General features: G+C 42.7%; 2 protein-coding genes across 2 annotated transcripts in view; both read right to left on the bottom strand.

Moving 5' to 3' along the window:
- Positions 1–14,709, bottom strand: part of LOC311001374 (uncharacterized protein) — a 98,408-nt gene that overhangs the window by 65,593 nt on the left and 18,106 nt on the right. The window contains exon 2 of the mRNA XM_083992456.1: positions 8,364–8,411. The gene's annotated coding sequence lies outside the window, so the exon portion shown is untranslated. The remainder of the gene's footprint in view (positions 1–8,363; positions 8,412–14,709) is intronic.
- The window catches only part of LOC311001324 (uncharacterized protein), a 130,261-nt gene that overhangs the window by 109,494 nt on the left and 6,058 nt on the right, over positions 1–14,709 (bottom strand). The window lies entirely within an intron of this gene.

Genomic DNA, 14,709 nt, shown 5'->3' with positions numbered 1-14,709 from the left:
CAAAAAAGAAAACTATAATCCTTAAAAAAGGTGAGTGGTGTGTTGAATGTATCCAAACAATATGATCATAAATTTGATTAACTATCCTGATTGGAGCTGTAAAATGGTTTATATGCATCGTCAGGGTTGTCCAATGTGCAGCATGAACATGTTGTTTCATGATCAGTGGACTGGGTACTAGTCTTGATTCCTTACCATCCAAGATTTACTCTGAGGGCCCTAGTTTCCTAGACCACTATTTTAGCCCACTCATTATGCACATTAGTAGCCGGCTGGGGACATAACGGACACGAAAGCGGCGCTAATAGTTGCGAAGCGCCAAGAAGAAGAGCCAGTTTCTTTACGGTGCCCATTTTAACCGATTGTGTTGTTCACACCACCTGCACCGGTTCGCGCCCTGCATCGATCGTTTCAGTGCCAGGTCTATTTGCTGCGAGCGATCGTGTCAAACAAAGAAACATGAGAGAATTCGGTCAACTTTCAAAATTAAAACAATTTTCAAAATAAAAGACCACGATTGACACCTTCGGAAATTTTCAGAATGGCGGAACTTCGGAATGGGGGTCGCCCCCCGTCTGGCAAGCACCTGACTGCAGCTACATTTTATTGAATGTTGCAAAAAAAAAAACCTAGTTTCCCGGACCGAGCGAAGTCTAAGTGCAGCGCAGCTTCGCCACGCCAACGAGGCGTGTCCAGGTCCATTTCGCAAGTTTGGTGGGCAGCGCAGTCTGACCAGCGCAAACGGCAAAGGGGGAGGAGAGAGGGCGGGAGGGAGACAGGAGGAGGAGAAGTGGGATTAACACAGCCGATTCGGATCTTCACCAATCAAATGAGCTCCTCTCCTCACCTTTAACTGCGCCGCGAGTTTGTCATTTTATACTTTGACATGGACGGAGGAGACAGCGACGCCAGAGGCCGAACCTCTCCCAGGAGGAAACAGCTGTTTTGGTCCGGAGGTCTGAGCTCAGAGTGACCAATAATGAGTTTACTAATATCGTTAACCAGGATTGATCTGATACACTGAGAACCGCTGTTTAGAGTAAAAAACAACAACTAATAAACTAATAAAGAAACCCACATTTATTCAAACCCTGTGTAAGAAAGATGAGAGGTGTAGCCTACACTAATCACAACATAGACAAACACCATGCGGGATGAAATCAGCGTAACGGACAGAAAAAAAGAGAGGAGGACAGAGAGAGAGAGAGAGAGAGAGAGGCTCTCTCTCTCTCTGTCCTCCTCTCTTTTTTTCTGTGATAGAGATGCTGAGTATACTGTAGTAGGCTATATACTGACTATCTGATACCGAGGCTGTTGTGGTGGGCTAAGAGATGATGATTTGTGTTTTGTTTTTCATTACGGCCGCGTGACGACGCGGTTGCTCGCCCTCTAATAAATTAATAAGTAAATAAATAAATAAAGCGATCATCTCAACGGCAGTGTGTATCTCAACACGGCAGTGACATGCAGTCCTCCTCCACCCTCAGTCCTGCTCTTGGGACATCCACAGCTGCTTTTCAGTGCCAGTTCGTCCCTGCTGTGTTAATTCAGGTGGAGTTTCCATTACTCGTGCCGACAGCCTTTGATCTCTGCTTTGATCTGACGTCAGATGTGACGGGACAATCTATGTAGATATAAATTCACTGTTGATTCCATTAGTTGCATTAAATAGTGGTTATTGTGGATATTTATTGCATTGAAATGTGCCTGGAACTGTGGAGATCTGCCTGTGAGGTCTTGGTGACGTGTGTGCACTGCAGGTCAGTCAGTCAAACTTCCACTGCACCTGCTGCGCTTCGCCCTGCGCTGAGACTAGACCTGGTTTGAGGTGGCGAGCTTTCAGCGCAACCTCGGTGGGACATTTTCGCACGAAACTTCCACTGCACCAAGCTGAATCTGTGACGCCTCCCCCTGCTGCGCGGCCACGCCTATCTCAGCGCAGCGCGATCTGCCAATCTGCCAATCTGCCAATCTGACCTTGTGCTAGGCTGCGCTGGTCCAAACTTGCATTACACCGGCTGCGCTACCTTGCGCCACCTGCGTTGCGCCACCAAACTAGGGCCCTGAAATTTTACTGTTTATTGTTTCCCCCCAACAATGAGATTGTATTTTTACCCCGCAGTCAACCTGTAGCGTTGTGGGCTGGTTAGGGCTGATTTTAGATTTTCATAGTCTGAGCAGTTGATAAACTGAGACACTGCAGCTTTAAGGAAATCAAGTCTCACTCTGATGACGACTGGAAACCAGCAGCAGGAGCTTCAGCTTGGTTTGATGGATGATTTGGTTTTTTTTTTACAATAAAACTCATAATTTCCTGTAGTGCTTAATATTAGCTACATTTCTGGAAAATAAAATATCAACTTAGTCACCATGTGACAGAAAATCTCAGGTGTGGCCCTGAAGGTGTCACTTGTATCAGGATCAACAAAGTCCTGTGAACAGATTTCTCCTCAAACTACTGAACTAAAGAATCAACTGCAACAACTCATGTACAAATGTGTTTTATTAAGAAATAATAATAATAAAAATTACATGACGTCTACACAGATGTTGTTCTACAATCCAACGGTGAATGATTTACAGAAAGTGAAGATATGAAACTGAATGATGATCAAATCCTCAGACTGTGTTAATTCAGCTCCAAAGCCTCTGTCCATCTGTTGGACAGTGGACTTAGTTTGAAACAGAGCCCCCAACTCCCACTGCCCCTGAACCAGCCTCAGTGGCCCCACATGAGGAAGGAGGTAAGCAGCTGTGTGTGTTGAAATAATAATAATAATAATAATAATAATAATAATAATAATAATAATAATAATAATAATAATAATAATAATAATAATAATACACTCTCAAAACAATAGTCAACAATACCGTTAAAATGCATAATTGTATGTAAAATAGCATCAAAAAATTTTGCCGCTATGTTGGGGGCCCTGTAAAGATTCTTTTCATGGGGCCCAGAATCCCTAGCGGCGCCCCTGCCTCAAGGTTATGGACGAGTACATGTCGCCCAAGTCTGAAAAAGACATCAGCAAAAAAGAGGTTGTGGATAAAAGGTCAAAATATAGCATAAGCAGAAAGATCTGATGTAATAACATATTTGAGTAAATAATGTAACATGGTGTCAGACCTCTCCACTGGAGTTTATAAGTGTTGCTTTAACCAGATCTCCAGTTTCCTGGGGTTTTTTACTCTTCCAGAGCTGTGAACATAGAGTTAGAGAAGATCAAAGCTGTTAATTGTTCTCTCCATGACAGAAACCCGACTTGACGCCAAAATCTAATTTTGAGCATAGCTCGATTAAAGCAGAAGTAAGCGATATTTTCGTGTTAATATCAGTCTTAAATAGTTATATCTTCCGACAGCAATCACATAGAGTGTTTGGTCTGAAACAAGGGTCTGTCAGTCACTCTGCTCTGCTCTGAGCCCAGGAGAAAACGTTTCTCGTATCCTACAAGTTTTATACAATGAGGAGAGACAACGGCATGCAGGGCTGTGTGTGCAGCCAAGGGACGCCGTGAATGTGGTGACGTAGGGACGAGGGCCAATCCACGATGATGGCGGGGGCTGCTAACTCCATCGGCTGACAAGACGTTATGGTGCGTTCAAGGCAACCCGTAACTCGTGTTTTTCCGACCTGTGAAGTCGTACCAGTTCGATCTGGTGCGAGTTCACGGGTCGGAAGTTACGAGTGGCCGTTATAGTGACTTTCACAGGTAAAACAGGTCAGAAAAACACGAGTGGGTTGCCTTGAACGCTAAGTTGTGACTTGAAGCTGTAATTTACGGTTTCAAAAGCCTGCCTGGAACGCAGCATTAGCCAAAACGGCCGGATCGCTTACTTCTGCTTTAAGCTCTGCATGTAAAAGTACTGACTGTGTTGCAGCTTTGTGTTAAGTCAATGTCTTCTTTTTTCTTCTGTTACTGATGGAAACATGTCGACTCCAGGAAACAAATGAATTAAGAAGTTAAGTTATTGAACAGATGAACCTGTTTGTTCTCGGCCTCCTGCTTCTCAGATGAACTCTGCTCTTCATCTCTTTGCTCCTTCTCATCTCCTTGGAGCTGCTGGACTTCATCACCTTGTTCCTCCTGCGTCTGAGAGGAGAGAGAACAGAGCAAGGCTTCAACACAGCATCATCCTGTTTCATAGTCTTCCTCATTTAGACTGTGTGGTCACAGTGACAGCTTAGTCACCACCACGGTGGCCCTGAGGTGCAAATCACAACAGCAAATCAGAAAACACAATGACAAATTACTAAACACAACGACAAATTACTAAACACAACAACAAAAAAGAAAAGAAAAAGTTTAGTAATTTGTTGTTGTGTTTTCTGATTTTCTGTTGTGATAAACACAACAACAAAAAAGAAAAGAAAAAGTTTAGTAATTTGTTGTTGTGTTTTCTGATTTTCTGTTGTGATTTGCACCTCAAGGCCACTGTACTCCTGACTCCCAGAGCTTTAAGTGAACTTGGTTGGTGATGTTGGATTGGTTTTGAGTGAATTCATATGGAACTGGTCACAGGTTGAGACTGTAATAATTGTTAGACATTTAGGTTTTTCTGAACCTTCTCTTCCATCTGTTTCTTCATCTTCTCCACCTCTTTCTTCATCTTCTCCACTTCTCCCTCAGCTTCCTCCTTCTTCCTGTTGGTCTCAGCTTGGTTTGTCTCCAGCTGGGGTTGAACAGAGACATGGACAGAGACTCAGTGTTGGACCAGCTTTGTCTTAAAGACATGAATGTGACACATGACTCAGTGGAGACACTCAGCTGTCTTCTCTTATTGTTACAAACATGTGGACTGGAGGAAACTAAGGAAATCACTGATTGAACAGATGAACCTGTTGGTTCTTGGTCTCCAGCTCCTTCTTCTGTCTCTGTAGTTCATCTTCTTGTTTCTGTTCCAAGTAAAAAGAGGTTGTGGATAAAAAGTCCAAAATATAACATAAGCAGACAGATGTGATGTAATAACATGTTTGAGTATATAATGTAACATGATGTCAGACCTCTTCACTGGGGTTTATAAGTGTTGCTCTAACCAGATCTCCAGTCTCTGAGGGTTTGCTATTCTTCCAGATCTGTGAATGTAGAGTTAGAGAAGATGAAAGCTGTGAATTGTTGTCTCCATGACAGAAACCCTGTGTTCACCTGCAGCTCTTTGACATATGAAGTGTGTTTGTCACACAGAGTACAGCTCAGGCTGTGAGGAAAGTCCTATCATGTTTCTGTTGCTCTGTGGAAATGGTAGAGTCTAGTGTGTGTAGAGGTTTGACCGTCCATCACTTCCCCAGCTTCATGGATGTGAAGCAGTAAATAGTCAGAATGTCCCTTTAAGCAGGAAATGAGGAGGAAAAAAACAGAGAACAGCTGCATCAAGAAATGTAAAACAACTTTTTAACAACAAGTGAAACTCACAGGGATCGTCTGTTGTAACTCCAGGAGAAACTCTCTGAGTGTGATGGTTTCACTTTTCTTGGTGAACTCCAGTTCTAACCTCCAGTCTTTCAGCAGCAGCTTCTGTTTGAAGGAAAGTGGATCATGTCAAACAGGAAGTGACAACATGAGACTGACTAAATAACCATGAAGGACAATAATCACTAAACTTCACTAAGAGTTTCTTCTTGTTGATAAAGGAGAAGCTCAGCTCAAATCCAGCTTCTACTGGGAAACACACATTTCTTCTCTGATCTTCAACTTTACCTCAGAGGACTCGTTTCTGAGAACAACATCGCCAAAATGGTCATTTGAAAAAGTGAAGCCTTTGTCTGGTTCGTCCTGTCTCTGCTGGTTGGACATCTGATGGAGGAGGAAAAATGTGTGAAGCAGTGAGTGGAGGTGGATAGGCGCGTTTCCACTGCAGGAACTTCGGGGTAATTTTACGGGGCCGGTCCCGTTGGTGCGTGTCTCCACTGGAGGAACCTCCCCCACAGGGCCGCTTACAGGAATTTTAAGGGGCCGAACGGAGTCCCTGCCTGGGGGTAGGTACTCGGATCGGCCCTGAAGAAGTCCTGGTGGGGCTTGAGATTTACTCTGTGCTGACTGGTCAGACTCAAAGCAGGATCATGTGACGCTAAGAGAAAGACTCAAAATAAGTGGCATTTTAAGACCCCAACGTTACTAAAACGGCCGTAAAAAAAGAGAATAACTTAGTAAAAGACGAGAGTAGCAGTAGGCCTTGTTTTAAAAAAAAGAGTGGTAAATAGGCGATCGCGGGATTACGTGACGATCGAGACAGCATTTTTTTTCTTTTTAAGAAAGCGTCTATACTGACAGAAAACAACTACAAAAAGAGCAGTAAAAAAAAAAACCCTGCACAACAACCACGCAATGATCGAAGCTGTCGCATGTCTCCATCAGAGCCCGGTGGGTCCTGTCAGCAGTGGAGACACGGCCACGCAGAGGGCCAAGAGAGAGGACGGTTTCTGTAGAAGTTCCTACCCCCTCCTTTTACCAGGAACTCCTGCAGTGGAAACGCGGCTGATATCTGTCATGCTGCGAGCGCACAACTTTATACTGTATAACCTAATATATAATCACCTCCTAAGCTCAGCTCAACAGGTGGGCAGATAAATCACATTCCCTCAGCTGAGTGCTGTATCATGAATGAGACTCAACATATATTTGTGTGTTACATTTTGTTGTTGTTATTTAGAATAAATCGTTTATTAATACATAATGCTACTTCATGTGAGACAGAACAGTTTCACTACAGAGGTGACTGTTTTACTGTTTCATGTGTTACCATTGTATGACATGAAAACATTTAGGTTTATCTGAACCTTCTCTTCCATCTGTTTCTTCATCTTCTCCACCTCTTTCTTCATCTTCTCCACTTCTCTCTCAGCTTCCTCCTTCTTCCTGTTGGTCTCAGCTTGGTTTGTCTCCAGCTGGGATTGAACAGAGACATGGACAGAGACTCGGTGTTGGACCAGCTTTGTCTTAAAGACATTAATGTGACACATGACTCAGTGGAGACACTCAGCTGTCTTCTCCTATTGTTACAAACATGTGGACTGGAGGAAACTAAGAAAACCACTGATTGAACAGATGAACCTGTTTGTTCTTGGTCTCCAGCTCCGTCTTCTGTCTCTGCAGTTCATCTTCTTGTTTATTCTTCTCTCTCTGGAGCTGCTGGAGTTCATCTTGTTTCTGTTTCAGCTGAGAGGAACGAGAACAGAGCAGAGATGAGCTGGAGATTTATTTCATTATTTCAGATTTTTTATGGTAAAATGAGACAGAAAATGTTACTGTTTTTCACCGGGTATTGGAGGAATTATACTTTTGTTCCTTTAAAACAATATTAAACATATTTCAGGATGAGTTTGTTAAACATTTTCTTAAAAATGAAGTATTTCACTGTGATTAAACAACTATCAGATGGAGATGACACATGACGACAAATGATGTTTCTTACAGTCTGTTAGTTTGGAAAAAAAATCCCTCAGGTTGGTCAAAGGATTTACTTTGAGCTTTGAAGATGTTAAACTTTGCTCCTTTTCTTTTCCTATATTGTTATGATTCAGTCTCATGGTGTGTCATAGAGCGATTGATAGAGAGTCACTGATGTTCATGTGAGGGGAAGGGTGGTGGTGTTGGAGGCTCCTGAGAGGGAGGCTGACCAGGGATGCACTAACATTAGCAAGGGGGTTTGTGGCTCGGCACCATGACATCTTGCTTCACTTTAACACTGTTAAAAGTACAATACAAACCATTGCATTCAAGGTCTCCAGGTTCGTTATCTGAAAGTGATCCAGGATCTGCTGCAGGAGTTCAGATTGTTTTTCTGACAACTGCAGAGAAAAGACAAAAAAAGAAAGAAAAAGTGTGAAGAGCTGCTGTGAAAACTCCCCAGAAAATTTGGTGTAAAACAGCAAGAGACAACGATCAAAAGAAACTAAATAAAAATCTTCAGAACCTCCTTGGTCTTTGTCAGGAGCTCAGTCTCCTTGGTCTCCAGCGTGTCCCTCAATGTTTCTACTTCCTCCTTCTTCTTCTTCTTCTTCTCCTTCAGTTCTCCTTTGGATGGACTCTGGATCAGAAGAAGAACATGTGACTGAACTGACTGTCCAATGACTCATATAGAAACAAATGCAGCATCAGGTCGTTGCTGAACTTTTCTGTGTCTTGTGGTTGGTAACATGTGGTTTCTCCTCAGAGGAGACTGAACCAGTTCAGATGTTGTGTTGATGAAGTTCATGAAGAAAGTGAAGCAACAAGCAGCAGAGAATCAGTCTGTGTCTCAGTGTTGATCTCATTCACAGTCTACAGCTGAGAAAAGCTGATGAGATCATCAATGACTTTGGTGTTTAGTTCATGAGGAACATCACAGAGTTTCACTGGGTTCATGACGTCAGGACTTACTAGAGGATGGAGGAGAGACCAGTTTGGTGTGTTTCTGATCTCCTGCAGCTGTGAGGGAGGAGGGAGGGACAGACAGAGACATGATGACCACTTTAAAGTCTCTGTTCAATTCTACAACCCAGGAGCTCATTATACAGCCAGTGGACTTTATCTGAGACATCATGTCACTGAGTGGAGGACAGATGAAGAAAATCAACTAGACATGTGAATCAATGCTGAAGGATCAATATGAAGAAATAAACCTCTGAGTTGTTGATGTTCAGCTTTTCCTTCAGCACCTTCAGCTCGTCCTCTGTCCTCTGATTGTCTTCACTGAGCTGCTGCAGCTCAGCTTGTTTCACTTTGATCTGGGAGGAGAGAGGAGATGAAGACCAGATGAGAGGCATCTTAATTTCTTCATGTTTAAAGGTTGAATATGTAGAATATTTATTAAAAGCTATATTTTTTCTAAAATAATACATCCACGGGGCCTTTAGAGGGGTACGGAATGAAAGTATTGCTTTTCCATAAAAAAAAAATTTTTTAGTCTGAATTATTATTTTTAATTATTTTGACGGGCTCGACAATGACTTTCTGTCAACGTTCTGTTTACATTCGTACCTGCCTGTAGCCGACATGTGGCTCAGTTCTCCGCTGATTTCCTGCCTCCTCCCGGTCGTATGCGTTTGTTTCCAACCAAGCCTTTTTAATAATCAATCGGTGGGTCAATGGATTATCATATACTTGTTAGGATGGGTGTATTTGTGTAGTCTTATCTTTCATAAACACGTTTACTGTCGCGGACTTTCAGTGCCACCGAGCCCCCTTTTTTTTTTTTTTTTTCCAACTTGACGAGAGCAGTGACAGCGGAGGCTCTGAGCAGCAGCGGTGTGGAAGGCAGAGAGCCTCCACTGTCCCTGTAACAAGCTACAAGTCATTTATTATGCTGTTACTGACGGTAAAAATGAAACATAAGGTAAATATCCTGCATAGTTCTCCTCCTCTGCTGTCCTCTGATCAGAGCGGAGTCCCTAGCAACGGCCCGTTTTACCTAGCAACGGTCTGGCAATCAACTGCTGGAATTCTTTTTCTGTTGTTGTTCTTGTAATTCTACATAGTCAACCTTTAAAACCACTGACCTGAACAAACTGAGACGCTGAAGGACAAACTGAAATTAGTCTGTTATATTAGTTTTATGGACTCCGTGTTGGACCAGCTTTGTCTTAAAAACATGAATATGACACGACTCAGAGGAGACACTCAGCTGTCTTCTCTTATTGTTACAAACATGTGGACTGGAGGAAACTAAGAAAATCACTGATTGAACAGATGAACCTGTTGGTTCTTGGTCTCCAGCTCCTTCTTCTGTCTCTGCAGTTCATCTTCTTGTTTCTTCTTTTCTTCCTGGAGCTGATGGAGTTCATCTGGTTTCTGTTTCAGCGGAGAGGAAAGAGAACAGAGCAACAACAGCAGAGATGAGCTGCAGAAAAAAACAAGAAGAAAAACAAAATGATGCTTCTTTGCTGTGCAGCCTACAGTGTCCCTAGTGTTAGGAATGAGGCTTTTAGTGTTTGGTTTTTAACTAAATGAGCTGCTGGGAAGAAATCTCCATGTAAAACCTTTAGTGTTTCTACTTCCTGATCAGCTTTCTTCTTCTTCTTTTTCTTCTTCTTCTCCTTCAGTTCTTCTGTGGTAGGACTCTGGATCAGAAAAAGAACATGTGACTGAACTGACTGTCCAATGACTCATATAGAAACAAATGCAGCATCAGGTCGTTGCTGAACGTTTCTGTGTCTTGTGGTTGGTAACATGTGGTTTCTCCTCAGAGGAGACTGAACATTTGTAAAGACTTTTATTTTGTAGGATGTTCAGCCTTGTCAGTCATGTTAATATTTCTTATTTTCTTTACTGTATTTTACCTTTTTCTCATTCTCAGTTTCCACTGTCTCCTCTGTCATGAGCTTCTCTCTCTCTCTTTCTCCTCCACCACTTTCCTTCTGGTTTCTCCTGCTCTCTGTGTGAAAACAAAACATAAAAAAAATGCATTCACTTTTCTTAATAAGATTTTAGCAATTAAACGTGTGAGAATTTAATCAAAGTGGATTTAATTGACACAGTGTCACATGTCACAGTGAACTTTTCTGTTCCCACCACTAACTCAGTCTTTCCATTGAAGCCATTCACATTGAACCTGTGTCACATTTCAGTTCATTTGTGACTTACTGATGTTTTGTCTCTTCAAGATAAAAAAGACAAGTGAGATAATGATCATGATGGAAACAGCCAAAGTAACAGCCAATCCAGTGATGACAGGAGAACAACTGGACTGGACCTTAAAGAAATCATCTGAAATGAGACAACACACAATCAGATCAGATGGTGTTTGTGTAGAACTAGACCTCAGCTGTTTGAAACTAACACAGTGTTTAAATGTAGAGTTTTGACCTGGAACATGAATGTGAGTGTCTCTGGTCTGGTTGATGGTCTTCTGTTGGACTCTACAGGTGAAGCTGTTGCTGTGTCTCTTCTCCACAGTCACTCTGCTGCTGACAGTATAGAGGACATCAGGACCTCTGACTGTCTCTGTAGGTCCAGCAGAGAGCAGCTTTCCCTCAGCGTCCAGCCAGAGCAGCTCAGGCTCTGGATACCAGCCTTTAGACTCACACTGTAACACCACTCCCCCCTTGTCTTTGTCAGTCCCTGCTAAACTCATGACAGGTGACGAGGGAGCACCTGAACCTGGACAAGAGGAACATTTCAAAATAAGAGTCAGAAATACAGGCAGCAGGAAACTCCTGCAGACTACCGTAGGCTACCGTGTCGTGCCACAGCTGCAGCCACGGAGTGAGAAGATCCTCCACCAGAGACAGCTGAGGCAAAATTGCTCACACAATAGTTTGTCTGGAGCCCTGACATGCGGAATGACATGCAAGAAACATGTCTAAGGCAGGAACTGAACGCACAACGTCATGAGTGGTAACCTGACTGTTGTCATTCATTGTAATGTGATGATATGCTTCAAACTGTGGTGTGAGTAATCAATGAGATAACAAACACCTGTAACCAATTGAAGGCGGAGGAGGGGAGGTTAATTCTGCCTGTCACATCCATCAGTGGGCAGCGCAGGACAAGAAATGATGAATACAAATCATTCAAGAGCTTTGCTTTTCTCTGCTGCATTCTTGGTTTTCAGTTCCAGTGCAAATCAATCTTAGAGCCGTGGTATAAACAAGAAACATGTTAACACAAACCAAGATTGAAAGAGGTAAAGAGAATAGGTGGGGGCGCATATGCATTATCAAGTTTGCTCATGCGACCAGACCAAGTGGAATTGGTTAAAGTTCAAAGTGGCTGACACTAACAAGACTGCTCAGCGGGGATTCAAACCAGTGAGGCAAAATTGCTCACAAAATAGTTTGTCTGGAGCCCTGACACGTGAGCCAGATAAGTGTCTTTACGACAATATGCGCTAGAACTCATGGGAAATGCAGTCTTCATTCTGACAAAACACTACCGCTTTTGTCCACAGGCGTCGCCAAAATCAACACAAAACGAAAGTTCTTTGTAGGGGCTTTAAGCAACAGTTGGTTCCTACCCTAACCCTCCTAACACTAACCCAATGCACTCATGGAGCTTTAAGTCATGGCAATAATTTACCTATTTTCCTGTTGCCAAGTTCATTGACATGAACATTTACTCATCCACCAGTTGCTCTGAAGGAAATTTCAGAACAAAGACTTTTAGAGTCTCTTGAAAACAGAGAACCACTGACCAGAACAGTCTGAACTCTAGCCACTGCTGTTTTTGCCCCTTTGTTAAAGAGGACCTATTATGCTTTTCCAGCTTTTCAGACTTTTATATATGTTTAAAATGTTGGATAATGGTTCTAGAGGCTGTGGAAGTGTCATATCATGAGGTTAATGCATTTGGAGGTAAACCCTGCTAGATGATTGGGATTTCTCTTGGATTTCTCTGCACACCTGTTACACTCGGTTGCGCTGACTTTTTTTTGACATGAGCTCGCATCGACATCACGGCGACTCCCCTACATGATCATGCCGAGGTCTCTGCTCCAGCCGGCCCCGCCTCCTCCCATGCTGCTCTGTTGTGCCTGGTGTCACAGCGGAGAGCGGAGCGGACTACTTCCTGCTTTTTCCCTGCATGTTTTAGCGCTGTAGCGTCACTTTACTGAGTTTTATGTAGGACGTTTCATGTAAGTGAAGCTGTAGGGGAGAGTGGGGTAAAGTGAGACACTTTTTACATTTGCTCCCCTCTAAGCGAGCTAAAATGATTTATCAGTAAAATTTACACATTTCTCATTAATTCAGGATGTTGCCTAGCAATGGAAATTATCAGAATGTATTTAGGACGAAGGACAGTGAAAATATGATTGTTTTAAAAAAAGTGGTCTTGTGTCTCACTTTACCCCAGGTCAGGGGTAAACTGAGACAAACTAGAAAAATCAATGGGGTAAACTGATCCATTTACTTTTTCCACTCTGAAACTACCATAACAACACATGTTGTAACAGTTAGAATCCTGACAGCTAGCTTGACAACCACACTTCCCAGATCTAATGTCGGACTAGTAGCAGAATCATGGGGATTGGTCAATTAAGCACTTTTGTTTTCTCAACACAAAGTGCCTCAAAACCAAAATCAGATACAACACAAAATGTTTTAATTAACATTCAAATGACAGATAGAACCTGTTAGATAGTCTGGGGGTCAGATTGTAGGCCCCGACAATCGTGACCATTTTGATCAAAAGTCCTCTTGTGTGTGGGGGGAGCCGACAAAGTGGAATGTGACTAAAATTGAGTTAATTAACCAATAAAAAAGTGAGCTGACTGAGAGCACCTAGCATAACAAAGCAGTGTGGCTACAGATCATTGATCACGCGAGATTTCTGGCTTGGGGGACGAGATTCTAGTGTAAATCTTTGTGTGTGGTGTGCTCACAGTCTCACTCATGGATTTATTATAATACATCCATGGTCTCACTTTACCCCGCAGCATTTGTCTCACTTTACCCCAACACCCCCATTTTAGAAAAAATGACCTCTCTTAGAAATTCCGGCTAATTTTCAGCCAGCATCAACACATGGTTTTATGTGTTGGTAGTTCATCATCATGTATCATAGAAGTTTTTCTACCTGAATCAATTGGCTTTGGCACAACAGTTGATTAAGTTGACAGCAAGAAAATTTACTTTTACATGCAAAAATCATATTTTTGTGAAAAAAACATGCTTTCCACAGCATCATGAGGTCCTCTTCTTCATAGCCATTGGGAAATGGAAGGGGCTTGAAAACATAATGGTCAGATGACCATAAATGTGTTCCGTTTTCTAGATATAGGGGGTGTCTCACATTACCCGGTGTCTCACATTACCCCACTCTCCCCTACCTGTGTGAGCAGCGACGTACCGCCGGTGCGACGTTGTTCGCCGGACCGACGTAACGCTGGACCACCGGAGCACCGGAGCTCTGAAGCTGCAGCGGCTCCTCACACAGGCAGAGCCCGTCTGCAGGCCTCCTTGGCCGGGCAGACGTCCGTGCTCATCGCGGTAGTGAAAACCATCGCTAATAAACATACCCGCAGGTTTTTTAGAAGTTTACCACCGTGTGGTTATTGTTTTTAGGAGATAAATGTTGGTCTCATTGATGAAATCTTACAATTGTGGCAGTTGAATTAGTTTGAATGAAAAATGGAGCTGTGAGAAGGAGGAGGAGAGGAGGTGCAGTGCTGTGGAGCTCTGTAGTCTATGTGCACAAATCACCACATTTACATCAATAAATAACTGTTTTACAATGAACTGACCAGTCTGCATATATTTTTAAAACATTTTATGAAGTTATATTACATGTTACATGGTTACAGTAGCCTACATGGCAAAGACTACTCTATACCATCTTTGGTTAGGGTGAGACGGTCATGGGCACATTTCATTACACAATGTAGACTGGTCAGATGCAGACTGGAGATCTGGCAATTTGCCTACTGCAGATTTAGCTTTTGTTTGCATACTACATTTTGGCCAAATCAGTATAGGTACTAGTAGTAGACATCGTCATGGTAACGCAATGCTGAGGGAGTGGTTCATTTGCATTTAAAGGGAGGGGCCACTGAAACAGACCGTTTTGCAGAGCCCTGTTTTTGAGAATGGTGTGATGTTTGATCTTTGGGGTATTTTGACCGAAGCACGTCACAGACATGTATTTAAGACACCCAGGAACTATGTTAGTTGGTGCAAAAAGGAGCATAATAGGTCCCCTTTAAATATATTTTGTGTACTTTCGGTTACCTTGTTTGATTTAGCGTCTTGATTATAAATAGTTTTAGTTGATTTTTGTTTTCTTTCCAGTC

The sequence above is a fragment of the Trachurus trachurus genome (genome assembly GCF_905171665.1).
Source record: "Trachurus trachurus genome assembly, chromosome: 18".
Lineage (NCBI taxonomy): Eukaryota > Metazoa > Chordata > Actinopteri > Carangiformes > Carangidae > Trachurus > Trachurus trachurus.
This window is presented reverse-complemented; position numbering and strand designations above follow the sequence as displayed.